Below are 15,412 nucleotides of genomic sequence, written 5' to 3'. Positions count from 1 at the left end.
CTGGGCTCTGTTACTAGCTGCCAAATGCAAAGCTTAACTGATATAGAAGTCCTTGAGGAGTTTTGAGGAAGGAATCGATTCTGATTGGTAGCTATGAGAGAGATGGATTTGGGGAGGCGGGCGTTCCGGGGCATACAAAGAGATAAAGTTGGCTTGGCAGGTGGGGACAGATTATGGGGAGAGCTTCTGAATGAGGGGAATACACGTCGATCTTACACAGGATCATTGGTTTTGCTTTTTTCCCAGGACACTTCTGCTCAACTCCAGTTATATAGTTGTTATTTAAATAGGTAGTTATTGAGTCATTTGCATTCTGCTCTTGTCCAGTAGCCTGAAAGCTTGGGAGATTGAGAAGAGGGGTACTATTCCGTGTCTTAAAAAGAAACAAGTGAAAATTGGAATGGGAAGACAATATCAGTGTTACAGTAAAGTGAAGGTAGACCACCTTTTCAGAACTCCTGCAGACATTTTCAAGGAAGGGACCTTTTGTTACATGTGATTGTCTAACCAGGATTCAAAATGTATCCACTACTGGATAGCAACTGTAAACAGTATTGTAAAAATACATCTTGGAGTACTTTGCTGAGAAAAGATAATTTTATGTGATAAAAGTTTCTAAAGGGGGAAATTTATGTTTTCTTAACTTACTCTGAGCTTCATGTAATCACACAGTAGCAGCTGCCTCATCATGTAAACTTTTCGCCTTGAGGTTGGGTAGGTAATTTCACACCTCTTAGATTAGAGGACGTTTAACTATTGTTTACATGGATTATAAACATGAGAATATAGCTATATAATAACACAGCTTTCCTCTGAACCAGATGTGCTAACAACATCACAATTTCTGTTTCCTTAAAAATGGGTTGGCATTTCCAAAGTTCCTTCTAAATCTGACGTGAACAGGGAATTAGAAGTCATAACACAACTGCAAATGCCAAGGTCCCTTAAGGCAGTGGCCTTCAGCCTTTCTCCCCCTGCATGTGGAAGGGCTGGTGTGCCCAGTATTACCTGAAAATTCTTGCTCATGAATTATGTCTTACCACTCTTTCCCCTCTTTTGGAAAAAATACACCTAAAATGCAAGCAACTGAATAAATATTAGGCTATAGCCTGGACCATTTGTTGCAAACTTCCATACTTTTTTCTACCAACTCAACTTTAATAGTCACATAGGATTATTCCCAGTTTACAGTGGAAAGAAATATTAAAAACGAGTTCAAATGTTAGGTTTTGTTTTACACCTCCCTAAAGTGCCTGGGTTGCATTTTGCTCAGCCTGTGTGCAGGAAAAAGCCCCCAGTAGTCTGATAAGCAGATGTTTTCTCTCTAAAGTTAAATAAATAATAACAGTGGCCAACATTTATGAAACTGTGTGTTAAGACACTTACCTTCATGATTTCGTTTAATCCTGATGAAATTCGGAGAAGTAGCTTTATCGATGAGAAAGCGGATTCTGGGAGCTATGGCTCGAGGTCACATTAAACCACTGAAAAAAGCTCAAATTTAGGTCCTGCTGACTCTTAGGCGGTCTTTAGAGGTTTTTTGTTGTTGTTCTTGTAAATAATCTCAATATGAACAAGGCCAACTGGCTCAGGGTGACACGTGATCCCCAATCATTCTCTTTCACTTTCTGCCAGAATGGAAGACGGTCTTGTGATTTAATATTTCTGGCCAGCAGTATCTTGCTGCCTACAGAAAAATGATATTCCTGAATCCTTGATAATTGTTTCACTGGACACAGAAACAAAGCTTGGAATGTCTACAGGAATACCGCTGTTTCTCTGTACCTGTCTTTCCTCCGGCAAGATGGAAAGAATGGTATCACTTTAGACAGCGGCTTTGGGAAGAAGGAAAACCAGGGATGCTGCTTGGCTCTGATAAGTAGACACTTTGAGGGGCAGGCTCCGCTTACCACTGGACATTTTAAGATTTGGAAGCCCCTTCTTAAGGGATGAAGGTAGGAGAATCAGAGAAGGGCCCAAACAAGGAGATTGGTTGGCTGCTTGATTGATTGACTTGAGATAGGAAGAACTGTGGGCCTGCCTCTGAGCTTCCCAGGTGGCTCATTGGTAAAGAATCTGCCTGCCAATGTAGGAGACGTAGGTTTGATCCCTGGGTTGGGAAAATTCCCCAGAGGAGGAAATGGCAACCCACTCCAGTATTCTTGTCTGGGAAATCCCATGAACAGAGGAGCCTGGCGAACTACAGTCCATGTGGTCATAAAGAGTTGGACACACTTTCACTCTGATTTAAATATATAGTGTACAACACATTATTATGCATTGTATATAATTTAATAGTATAACATCATGTAATAATATAATTAATATTAAGGGCTTCTCTGGTGACTCAGTGGTAAAGAATCTGCCTGCCAATGCAGGACACACAGTTTCCATTCCTGAGTTGGGAAGATCCCTGGAGAAGGAAATGGCAACCCACTCCAGTATTCTTGCCTGGAAAATCCCATGGATAGAAGAGTCTGGTGGGCTGCAGTCCATGGGATTTCAAAGAACTGGACACAACTTAGTTTCTAAACAGCAGCAACAACAGTCTTCTCTTTGCTTCCCTAAAGAACACTCAGTAAGCACTGGATCTGTGGCAGACTGGTTGCAGGAAGCCCTGATCTGGTCCTCTAGGCAAAGGCAAGAGCAAGATAACCCTAAACAGCCTGAGTGGTTTCGGTGGTCAGAGTGAGGGGAAAGGAATGGGAGGATGCAAAGCAGTCTTTGAAGAGCAGGTCTTTCACTAGGGGTGGTTTGCTCAGGACTCAGGAATTCTTCTGGAGAAGGCAATAGCACCCCACTCCAATACTCTTGCCTGGAAAATCCCATGGTTGGAGGAGCCTGGTAGGCTGCAGTCCATGGGGTCGCAAAGAGTCGGACACGACAGCGATTTCACTTTGACTTTTCACTTTCATGCATTGGAGAAAGAAATGGCAACCCACTCCAGTATTCTTGCCTAGAGAATCCCAGGGATGGGGGAGCCTGGTGGGCTGCCATCTTTGGGGTCGCATGGAGTCGGACACGACTGAAGTGACTTAGCAGCAGCAGCAGTAGCAGCAGCAGGAATTCTTCAGAAAGGATGCAGGAAGAAGCTACTCCTCAGGGGAGTCCAGGAAAAAGAGCAAGGAGAGGACATCTATCTTATCCCATCTTCAGTTCAGTTGCTCAGTCGTGTCCGACTCTGCAACCCCATGGATCACAGCACGCCAGGCCTCCCTGTCCATCACCAGTTCCTGGAGTTTACCCAAACTCATGTCCATCGAGTCGGTGATGCCATCCAACCATCTTATCCTCTGTTGTCCCCTTCTCCTCCTACTCCATCTTGGGTTCCATTAATTTGCTAGAGCAACTCACAGAACTCAGGGAAACAGTTCACTTACCAGGTTGCCTGTTTATTATAAAAGGATATAACTCAGGATCAGCCGAATGGAAGAGAGGGGACAAGGTCGGGAAAGAGGGTGGAGCTTCCGCACCCTCTGCCAGCATGCTCCTCTCCCCAAATCTCCATGTGTTCACCCGGATGGTCTCTGAATCCTATCTTTTGGGGGTGTTATGGAGACCTCATTACAAGGGCATGATTGATTACATGATTGGCCACTGGTGATTGATTCAGTCTGGGGTTGGAGCGTTAGAGGGGATCCTCTCCCCTCCCCCATAGGTCAGGGGAGACTGAAGGTTCCAACCATCTGGTCACACAGCTGACTTCTCTGGCAACCAAACCCCTTGTGGCTCAGCTGGTAAAGAATTCGCCTGCAATGCAGGAGACCTGGGTTCGATCCCTGGATTGGGAAGGTGCCCTGGAGAAGGGAATGGCTACCAACTCCAGTATTCTGGCCTGGAGAATTCCATGGACTATACAGTCCATGGGGTCCCAAAGAGTGGGTGGCAACTTTTCAAAATATATCCCTCCCCTACCTGTTCCCTGTTCCGCCTCTGCATCTATTCTCATCAGTCCTTGCTCTCTCTTAATTTGCATAGTATATTCATAGACATTCCTGCATTCAGCTTTAGCAGCTGGAGCATTGTATTTGTTTTCCTTGGTTCTGTTCTGGTTGGAGGCTACACGTTATTCTTTACTTGAGGAACAGGGAGAACAATTCAAAAATGAGGGGGGCGTATTGTAACACTGCTTAATAATCTGATACAACGTGGCCCATGCTCAGAATTTGAAGCCTGTTTTCTTCGGGGCTGGTGTGTTACACCTGCTTCCTGGGGCCAGTGCCTCATTCCTGAGCACAATGAGAGTGTTTCACTCGGGTCCCTCAGTCGTGTCCAACTCTTTGCCACCCCATGGGCTATAGCCCACCAGGCTCCTCTGTCCATGGGATTCTCCAGGCAAGGATACTGGAGTGGGTTACCATTCCTTTTTCCAGGGGATCTTCCCAACCCAGGGGTCAAACCCAGGTCTCCTGCATTGCAGGCAGATTCTTAACCGGCTGAGCCACCATGAGAACCAGGCCATGCTGGTGTGATATAGCTGCATTAGTGCTTGGCATAATCTATTCTGTGGCCATATGACTGAGTCATTAACAGAGCTAAAATAACACGTCCATGGTGCTCACACATGGTACAAGGAGGCCCATTCGTACAAAGTTCAGGCAAATATCTATCTGAGAAGGAGTTCTGTTATGTCAGTTTTCTTTTTCTCCTCCTTTCCTTTTAGGTTGCAATAAAAACGTATTGAGGGCTCCCCTGGTGACTCAGTGGTAGAGAACCCGCCTGGCAATGCCGGAGACACAGGTTCCATCCCTAGTTTGGGAGGATTGCACGTGCCATGGGACAGCTAGATCTGTGGGCCACAGCTATGTAACCAGTTCTCTAGAGCTCACGAGCCACAACTGTTAAGCCCATGCGTTGCAGGTACTGGAGCCCATGCACCCTAAAGCCTGTGCTCTGCAATAAGAGAAGTCACTGCAATGAGAAGCCTGCACACCACAGCTGGAGAGTAGCCCCCATTCACTACAGCTAGAGAAAGGCCACACACAGCAACAAAGACCCAGCACAGCCATAAATAAATGCATAAATCTTTAAGAAAATGTGTTGAGCACCTACTGTATGCTAGGCATTAGGTAAAATACATACACACACACACACACACACACACACACACACATACATTATGTAAGCCCTCTAGGAACTCAGAGGTGTATGGTGTTTGTGTGTGTGTGTGTGAAGAGTACATCATGAGAAACACTGGGCTGGAAGAAGCACAAGCTGGAATCAAGATTGCCAGGAGAAATATCAATAACCTCAGATATGCAGATGACACCACTCTTATGGCAGAAGGTGAAGAGCTAAAAAGCCTCTTGATGAAAGTGAAAGAGGAGAGTGAAGAAGTTGGCTTAAAGCTCAACATTCAGAAAACTAAGATCATGGCATCTGATCCCATCACTTCATGGGAAATAGAGGAGGAAACACTGTCAGACTTTATTTTTTGGGGCTCCAAAATCACTCCAGATGGTGATTGCAGCCATGAAATTAAAAGACGCTTACTCCTTGGAAGGAAAGTTATGACCAACCTAGATAGCATATTGAAAAGCAGAGACATTACTTTGCCAACAAAGGTCCGTCTAGTCAAGGCTATGGTTTTTCCATTGGTCATGTATGGATGTGAGAGTTGGACTGTGAAGAAAGCTGAGTGCTAAAGAATTGATGCTTTTGAACTGTGGTGTTGGAGAAGACTCTTGAGAGTCCCTTGGACTGCAAGGAGATCCAGCCAGTCCATTCTAAAGCAGATCAGCCCTGGGTGTTCTTTTGGAAGGAATGATGCTACAGTTAAAACTCCAATACTTTGGCCACCTCATGTGAAGAGTTGACTCACTGGAAAAGATCCTGATTCTGGGAGGGATTAGGGGCAGGAGGAGAAGGGGATGACAGACAATGAGATGGCTGGATGGCATCACCGACTCGATGGACATGAGTCTGAGTGAACTCCAGAAGTTGGTGATGGACAGGGAGGCCTGGCGTGCTGCAATTCATGGGGTCACAAAGAGCTGGACACGACTGAGCAACTGAGCTGAACTGTGTGTGTGAAACCACAGTATAATGAATTATGAACAATAATATAAATTTGAACAACCTTCTGTGAGAGTATACAATGGGAAAAGATAACTGCAAAGGTTTGGCTGAGGAAATGTGATTTTATGTATTGGAGGATTGGTAGGAATTTGCCTGGTCAAAACCCAAGAAACAAAAAATGTAGAAGGATAGTCCATAGGGCTGAACAGAATCCACAAAGGCACTAAGGCATGGAGGAAGATGATTGGGAAACATGATGTATAGGCTGGCGTTACTGTACTTGGGGTATGTATTCTAAAGGGAGTAGGAAGAGCTGTTCCATAAAAAACGGAGGGGCTGACGCTGGAAGAAAGGAGGAGAGCTGGACAAACAAAATGAGCAACATCCACCACCTTGCCCACCATGCCTTGTCAGTTTCACAGAGCTCCTGCGAAGATCCTGTTTTTACAGTTAAGAAAACTGTAGTTCTGAGAAGTTGTGTAACTTGCTCAAGATGACATGTTTCAAGTGGTGGAGAATTTTGGATTAAAAAAAATAGATTTACCTGTTAACCAAAGCTAGAGTAATTGGGAGAGTGATGTATATTAAAAGGATAGACAGAAAGACCAGTGGGACAGAATACACAGTCCAGAAATAGATCCATCCATGTATTGTCAACCCGTTTTTAACCAAAAAGGAAATCCAGTTTAATGTAGGAAGGATGGTCTTTGCAATGGTGTTGGAACAAGTAACAACCTATATGGGAAAAAAAAGATGAGGGTGAAGGAAATGGGGAAGGAGGAAGAGGAAGTCGAGAAGGAGGAAGAAAACCCTGCAACCAATAATACCTTTTATCTTATGCAAAAGTCACCTCAAAATGGATCACAGATCTAAATGTAAGATTTAAAACTATAAAACTTCTAAAGAAAACATAGGTGGAAAATCACTGTGACTTTGGATGAGGGAAAGAATTCTTAAATATGACACTGAAGGAATGATCCATGAAGGAAAAAATTCACAGTTGAACTTCATAAAAATTAACAACCTTTATTGTGTGAAAGACACTGTTAAGAGAATGAAAAGACAAGCCACAAGCTAATAGGAATATTTTCAAATCACATACCTGACAGAAGACATACGTATAATATATGAGAACTTTAAAAACTTCCAAAAGGAAAACAATGCAGTTAAAACTGGGCAAAAGATTTTGAACAGGTACTTCATGAATGGTGAATAAATGTATGAAAATATTCTCAACATCATTAGTTCAGTTCAGTCACTCAGTCGTGTCCGACTCTGCGACCCCATGAATCGCAGGATGCCAGGCCTCCCTGTCCATCACCAACTCCCGGAGTTCACTCAGACTCACGTCCATCGAGTCAGTGATGCCATCCAGCCATCTCATCCTCGGTCGTCCCCTTCTCCTCCTGCCCCCAATCCCTCCCAGCATCAGAGTCTTTTCCAATGAGTCAACTCTTTGCATGAGGTGGCCAAGGTACTGGAGTTTCAGCTTCAGGACCATTCCTTCCAAAGAAATCCCAGGGCTGATCTCCTTCAGAATGGACTGGTTGGACATCATTAGTAATAATGAAATTGTAAATTAAAACCACAGTGAAATAATACCACACGGCTGTTAGAACAGCTATAAACCCAATCCAAATCAAACTGAAACAAAACAAAAAACTGACAATACTACATGCTGGCAGGGGTGTTGAACAACTGGAGCTCTCATACATTCCTAGTAGGAGGGCAAAACAGTACAGTCACTTTGGGAAAGAATTTGGCAGTTTCTTATAAAGGTGAACATACACTTACCATATAACCCAGTAATCCGAGGTGTTCACCCAAGCGAAATGAACACTTAAGTTCACACAAAAAGACTGTACACGATTGTTTATTGCAGCTTCATTCATAATCACCCAAACTGGAAACCCAAATGTCCATCAGCAATTGAATGGATACACTGTGGCACATGTATGCAATGAGATACTACTCAGCAATAAAAATGGAAAAACTGTTGATAGATATGATAACATGGGTGAATCTCAAATGCATTTTGCTATGTGAAAGGAGCCAGATCCAAATACGATCTGCAGATCATATGGTTCCACTTAGGTAACTTTCTCAGAAAGCAGAAATAAAGAGATGGATCAATTGTTGCTGGGGGCTTGGTGTGACAAAATGTGCTGGCTACACAGAGGCAACACTAGGAGATTCCTTGAGCTAATACAACTCTGTTGTATGTTGGTATCGATGGAGGCATACTGCTGCTTCACTTCTGAGTCAAGATGCACACGTTTCTGCATTCTAGGGAGCTAATAGTAAGAAATTTTAACTTCTGATTTTTGATTATATTGAAATAGTCGTACCTACCCATTGAATTCTCTATAAGTGCTTTTGACCTTTTGCAGCACAAGTTGGAAATTTCAGTCATTGACAAACCTAGAAAATTCCATCACAGATAAGATGTGGCATGGAGAATAATGGTTGGTCTATGGATTTCCCAAGTGGTGCTAGTGGTAAAGAACCTGCCTGCAGGAGACATAAGAGACTTGGGTTCAATCCCTGGGTTGGGAATACCCTCTGGAGGAGGGCATGGCAACTATTCCAGTATTCATGACTGGAGAATCCCATGGATGGAGCCTGTCAGACTACAGTCCATAGGGTCGCAAAGAGTTGTGAATGCAGTGACTTGGCATGCATGAAAATATATTCTAACCCTTGGAACCTATAAACATGTTACCTTAAGTGGTAAAAGGGTCTTCATGTTTCATGATTAGTGTTATGGATCTTGAGATGGGGAGAAGATCTTGGATTATCCAGGTGGGCTCAGTATGATCAAATGAATCCTTAAAGGAAAAACAGAACCTTTTCAGCTGTGGTCACAGGTTACATGACAGTGAAAGAGTGGTCCCTCCCTCTTTCGCATCCTTGCTCTGTTTTTCTCCACAGTATTTCTCACCACGTGGTAGGTAGAGTGGTGACTCCCCAAAGATGCACGCATCCTAACCCCCAGATTCTGTGCCTATGTTTCATCACATGGCAAAAGGGAGATCAGGTTGCAGATGGAATTAAGTTTGCTATTTTGCTGACCTTCAAGTAGGAAGATTATTTTGGGTGATCCAGGTGGACCCAGTGTCATCACAAGGGTCCCAAAAAGTGGAAGAGGAAGGCAGACGAGGTCAGAGTGAAGTGATGAGAGGATTCAGTTTGCTCTTGTTGGCTGTGAGGATAGAGGAAGGGTCATGAGCCAAGGAATGCAGCAGTGCTGGAAGCTGGAAAAGGCAAGGAAAAGGAATTCTCAGGACTTCCCTGGTAGTCCAGTGGATAAGACTCCATGCTCCCAATACAGGGGGCCCAGGTTCCAGTCCTGGTCTCAGAATTAGATCCCACATGCCTCAACTTAGAGTTCGCATGCTGCAACTAAAGATCCTGCATACCGCAACTAAGACCTGGTGCAGCCACGTTAAATAAATAATCATTCATTTTATTTTTAAAAATGAGGATTTCCCCCATCGACACCTTGATGTCAGCCCAATGAGATGGGTGTCAGACTGCTAACAAGAGACTAAATCTGTGTTGTTTCCAGCCACCAAGTTCGTGGTAATTTGTTACAGGGGCAATAGAAAATGTATTATTCTTAAGCATAACGAGAAAATATTGAGTAGGGAACTACTTGGTTTCCTGGTCCCTCAACCTTCAACTGTGGGCAGGGTATCTATTTGTCCATTCTCAGAATCATTGCCACTGGGATCAGTTCTATGGCTGCAAACTTAACAGACGTTTATCTTCTCAGTTTATTTATTTGTGTCTTCATTGCTGGGAGCAGGCATTTTCTAGTAGCGGCAAGTTGGGGCTACTCTCGAGTTGCCATGGGCGTGCTTCTCATTGTGGTGGCTTCTCTTGTTGCAGAACACGGGCTCTAGGGTGTGCGGGCTTCAGTAGTTGCAGGACATGGGCTCAGTAGTTGTGGCTCATGGACTTAGTTGCCCCTCAGCATGTGGAATCCTCCCAGACCAGGAATCGAACCCATGTCCCCTGCATTAGCAGGCGAATTCTCACTAGGGAAGTCCCGTGATGTTTATTGAGTATAAGATTTACTGAGTATTAAATTAAACCATGCCCACTGCCAGTAATATTACTGAAAAGCCTTTCCCACCTCCTGCTCACAGGTGGTGTGGCCTCACTTGAACCCATTTGAGGTCACGTCTGCTCTGCATCAAGAGTGATGCTCCTGATCTGAAGTTTTCCCTTCACCGGACACCACTGCAAACTGGTCCCTACCTAGACCCACGCTGGCTTCACTCTGACATAGATTTATCTTCCCTCCGCTCTTTGCTGGCTTGGAATTTTGCTTTATGCCTGTGTGACATGGGGAAAATGTTTTAAAAGGGTGTCCTGGCAATACCTCCCTTCTTGTCCACAAGGAAGAATGAATGCTTTGTGTACTCTGCTCACTAGAGGGCCTTTGTTGAAGCAAGCAGGGTGATTGGCAGTGAGGAGAATTAAAATGCTGAGAGGAGACCGAATTGTTTTACCCACCAGAGAATGAGGAAGAAAATATTATTAGTATCTTGAAGAGAAGAGGAAGTAGAAATGGGTAAACCCTAAGCTGTGGAGTTTTTGAGGAAAGAAACTCAAGGAATATTTCAAAGGAAGGTTTTCTCTGTAATATGTAATGTCATCTCTATAGGGCTTCCCAGGTGGCTGGGTGGTAAAGAATTCCCCTGCAATGCAGGAGATGTGAGTTCAGTCCCTGAATTGGGAAGATTCCTTGGAGAAGGAAATGGCAACCCATTCCAGTATTCTTGCCTGGAAAATCCCATGAACAGAGGAGCCTGGTGGGCTATAGTCCATGGGGTTGCAAAGAGTTGGACATGACTTAACGGCTAAACAACAGCAGCAACAACAGTCTTCTCTTTGCTTCCCTAAGGAACGCTCATTAAGCACTGGATCTGTGGCAGACTGGTTGCAGGAAGCCGAGGCTAGTCCTCTGGGCAAAGGCAAGAGCAAGATGACCCTAAACAGCCTGAGTGGTTTCAGGTGGTCAGAGTGAGGGGAAACGGATGGGAGGATGCAAAGCAGTCTTTGAATAGCAGTTCTTTCATTCGGGGTGTTTGCTCAGGACTCAGGAATTCTTCAGAAAGGTTGCAGGAAGAAGCTACTCCTCAGGGGAGTCCAAGAAAAAGAGCAAGGAGAGGGCATCTGTTAGCCCGCTTCCTCCCGCTTCCCTTTCCCTTGGCCAAAGTTCACCCTAGGAAGACTTAAGTCCTCTGATCTCCCAGGTGGCAGAATCTGGCCACTCTGTGACCATTTGGGAAATTAACTTCACAGCATGTGGTGTGGCCACTTCATTCAAATCTGGAAGTGGGGAGTGACTCTAGTTGCTTTTGTCAAAGCAGGCATTGCAGTGTACCCTCATCGCTTCGTGGTGGGTGCAAAAAGAAAGGACAGGAGAGGTAATGGAGGGAAGCTGAGAAGGCTAAAAACATTTGTGTCTGTAACTGAGAAAAACGTGTATTTAAATCTTTCTTAAAATTAATTTGTTTTGGATTGTAGTTGCTTTACAATATTTTTTTTTCCCCTGCTGTATGGCAGAATGAATCAGCTATAAATATATATATAGCCTGTCTTTTTGGAATTTCCTTCCCTCCCATTTAGGTCACCACAGAGCACCAAGTAGAGCTCCCTGTGCTGTCAGTAGGTTCTCTTTAGTTCTCAGTTTTATACATAGCAGCGTATGTGTTGACAGTCCCAGTCTCCCAATTCATCCCCCCATCCCCTTCGTCCCTTAGTGTCCATATGTTTGTTCTCAATGACTTTGTCTCTATTTCTACTTTGCAAATAAGATCATCTATACCATTTTTTTGTGTATGGATGTACGAGTTGGACTCTAAAGAAAACTGGGCACCGAAAAATTGATGCTTTTGAACTGTGGTGTTGGAGAAGACTCTTGATAGTCCCTTGGACTGCAAGGAGATCCAACCAGTCCATCCTAAAGGAATTCAGTCCTGAATGTTCATGGGAAGGACTGATGCTGAAGCTGAAACCCCAATACTTTGGCCGCCTGATATGAAGAACTGACTCATTTGAAAAGATCCTGATGCTGGGAGAGATTGAAGGCGGCAGAAGGGAACGACAGAGGATGAGAGGGTTGGATGGCATCACCAACTCGATGAGTTTGAGTAGGCTCCAGGAGTTGGTGATGGACAGAGAAGCCTGGCATGCTGTGGTCCATGGGGTGTCAAAGAGTTGGACACGACTGAAGGACTGAACTGAACTGCATACCATTTTTCTAGATTCCACATATATGTATTAGTATAGGATATGTGTTTTTCTTTCTTTCTCCACTTTGTATGCCAGTCTCTAGGTCCACCCATGTCTCTACAAATGACCCAATTCCATTCCTTTTTAGGGCTGAGTAATATTCCACTGTATATATGGACCACGTCTTCTTTATCCATTCCTCTGCTGATGGGCATTGAGGTTTCTCCCATGTCCTGGCTGTTGTGAATAGTGCTGCAATGAACATTGGGTTGCAAAACTTGTATTTAAATGTTGCTACAAATTGTGAATTGTGTTTTAAGTGCAAGTGTTTTCATAAAGGCACAGAAAACTATTTGAAAGAGTAGGAAATCATTTCCGTATGCGGCCAGAGAAATCTAAGCTTTAGACTTACAGACTATAACTGTAGCATCCCCAGCCCACCATGTAGCAGCTTCTACCATCTTGTTTTTGTTTTTGTTTTTGACCCAAGTCATACTTACTTATATTTTACTATTTAAAAGAAAATTTAGACACAGCCTTGTGGGTGAAGGGAGTTGCATTAGTGTGACACCTGGCTTTTTGGAGGTCCCTGTCTTAACTCGGCCCTGAACTGAAGGAGGGCATGGTTTACTTGGCACATTTGTGGGGAGTAAAGTAAGCTTGCTCAGCTCATCCTTGTCCCCTTCCCTCTTCGGCACCAGCCAGCATGAGGTCTACTCTGAGAGCAGCTGACCCTCTCATTCCCATCAAGACAAGTGTACTTTAATCAGAGTTCCTGGATCCTGCTCTAGGACTTGGCGTCAGGAAGCTCTTCTCTCATAGTAAACCGAATCCTGCAACCCAGCTTTATCAGGAGTTAAGTGGTCATTTGGTTTTCTTCTTCCATTCTGTTATCTCATTTTTTAAATTTGCGTTTAACTCAGAAAAGGAGGAAGGGTGCTTTCTACTGGATGCCCCTTCAGTGTTCCCACGTTTGAGGCACTGACTAGAAAACTGATATGTGAGAAATAAGAACAGTCAGGGAGAAGCAAATGAAAACACGTGGAGTGATCAAGGCTTCTGGAGTGGCTAAAGATTGGTGTTGGTCCTGGGGTCTCGTTCTTGAGTGTGTGCAGGACATCATGATTGTTTGTTTTAATTGAACATTGATTTACAGTGTTGGTGTTTCATTACCTCTCTACAGCAAAATGAGTCAGTTACGCACACACACCTTGGCCACCTGATGTGAAGAGCTGAGTCATTGGAAAAGACCCTGATGCTGGGAAAGATTGAAAGTAGGAGGAGAAGGAGGTGACAGAGGATGAAATGGTTGAATGGCATCACTGACTCAATGGACATAAGTTTGGGCAAACTTCAGGAGACAGTGAAGGACAGGGAAGCCTGGAGTCCTGCAGTCCATGGGGTCCCAAAGAGCCGGACCTGACTTAGCCACTGAACAACAGCAACAAATGTGTATACGTATATATATGTACATAAGATTTTTATATGGGCCATATTTTTAAAGTCTTTATTGAATTTGTTACAATATTGCTTCCTTTTTTGCTGTGAGGCATGTGGGATCTTCACTCCTCTACGAGGGACAGAACCCAAACTTCCTTCATTGGAAGGCAACGTCTTTTAACCGCTGGATTGCCAGGGAAGTCCCTATACATTCTTTATTTATATTCTTTTCCATTGTGGTTTATCACAGGATACTGAATATAGTTCCCTGTGCTATGCAGTAGGACCTTGTTGTTTTTCCATTCAATTCCATATATATATATATATAAGCTTACATCTGCTAACCCTAACCTTCTACTCCATCCTTCCCCCAACCCCCTCACCCTTGGCTGTCACTAGTCTGTTCTCCAAGGACATTTTGCTCTTGGCAGTTTGTGTAGGCATATATTGGACCAGGTAGTTGTTTTTTTTTCTGATGGTGCAGTTGGCTTTTAAGAGCTGTGGCTGGGGAAAAAGACCTTGGAAAAGGCACTCAGAGGTTGTAAGTGGCCTTGGCAGGGGCACAGGAACCAGGAGAGGAACTTAGCAGGGGCCAGCGAGCTGAAGAGGCCTTAATAAGCAGTTACAGCTGGGGCAAGGATTCAATTATAAGGAGAAAGAAACAGTCCCTTCATACACTGTCCTTTTAGATATTAAAGGAGTGGGAAAATATTTGCCATTTTTTAAACTGCGGGGCAGCTGGCTTCTCTCTGGACTGCAGAGCATTAGTGAGAGATTAGTTTTCAATGTGCTAGTGCTAGGCCTAGGCAGGTAAGATAAACAAACAGCTCTACTTAAAATTCTGCTTTTATGTTGTTTTGAACCATCTTCAAGGGCAAAAGAGGGCGGGGTGGATGGACCTAGTTTGAATTCCTGTGGCCCAAGAATTATTCCCTCTATTTTTGTCCTCAAGGCTACTAGAAACTAGCTATTTAGATACGATAGAGAAATCCTCCCCAGGTAATGGTTTACCTGTGTAGTCACTCCTTCGTGCCTGACTCTTTGTGACCCCATGGACTGTAGTCTGCCAAACTCCTCTGTCCATGGGATTCTCCAGGCAAGAATACTGGAGTGGGTAGCCATGCCCTCCTCCAGGGGATCTTCCCAATGCAGGGATCGAACCCATGTCTCCTGTGTCCCCTGCATTGCAGGGGGATTCTTTACCCACTGAGTCTGGGGAAGTCCCTAAGGATTCCACAAAAAGAGGCTGTGGAAAGAGCCATTGCAGTGCAGGAAGAGAACTGTTCACTGGTTACTGTGGGAGCTCTGTTAGACAGGGTTCACCTTCCCCTCAGCCCTGTGGTGCAGGCACCTCAAGTTGAAAAAGGCTGTGAAAATGAAAAGGTTTTGAATATCTGAGTGGGAAAGAACAGCTGCTTCAGTAAAATCTGATGACTGAGGTGTTGCTCCTGCACATTTCTAAACTTTGCAAGACAACATCCCCGCGAATACCTGGCTGGAGAGAGGAGACCGTGTACATAGGTGGAGCTTCCACATATGTACATGCAAGGTACTTACGGCAGAAATGAACCCGTCGCTAGGAGATTTCTCCTGAATAGATTTGGATGCACAGACCACAGCATCTGGACTCTTGGTATCAATCAACCAGCAACCCAGTGAAGCTGCAATCTCTCCAACAGTCTTTGATAATCCGGAGTACTGGTTCTGG

At 44.3% G+C, this 15,412-nt stretch overlaps 1 long non-coding RNA gene across 2 annotated transcripts in view; it reads left to right on the top strand.

The window, feature by feature from the left end:
* LOC105614839 (uncharacterized) overlaps positions 1-15,412 on the top strand; it is a 30,732-nt gene that overhangs the window by 13,783 nt on the left and 1,537 nt on the right. The window contains exon 1 of one of the 2 annotated variants that reach the window (XR_009600285.1): positions 1-15,412. This exon is cut by the window's left edge and continues 13,783 nt beyond it. The exons of the other annotated variant lie outside the window; for it this stretch is intronic. This is a non-coding gene — a long non-coding RNA (uncharacterized LOC105614839). 2 annotated transcript variants of the gene reach the window in all.

Source organism: Ovis aries, chromosome 3, assembly GCF_016772045.2.
Source record: "Ovis aries strain OAR_USU_Benz2616 breed Rambouillet chromosome 3, ARS-UI_Ramb_v3.0, whole genome shotgun sequence".
Taxonomy (NCBI): Eukaryota; Metazoa; Chordata; class Mammalia; order Artiodactyla; family Bovidae; genus Ovis; species Ovis aries.
This window is presented reverse-complemented; position numbering and strand designations above follow the sequence as displayed.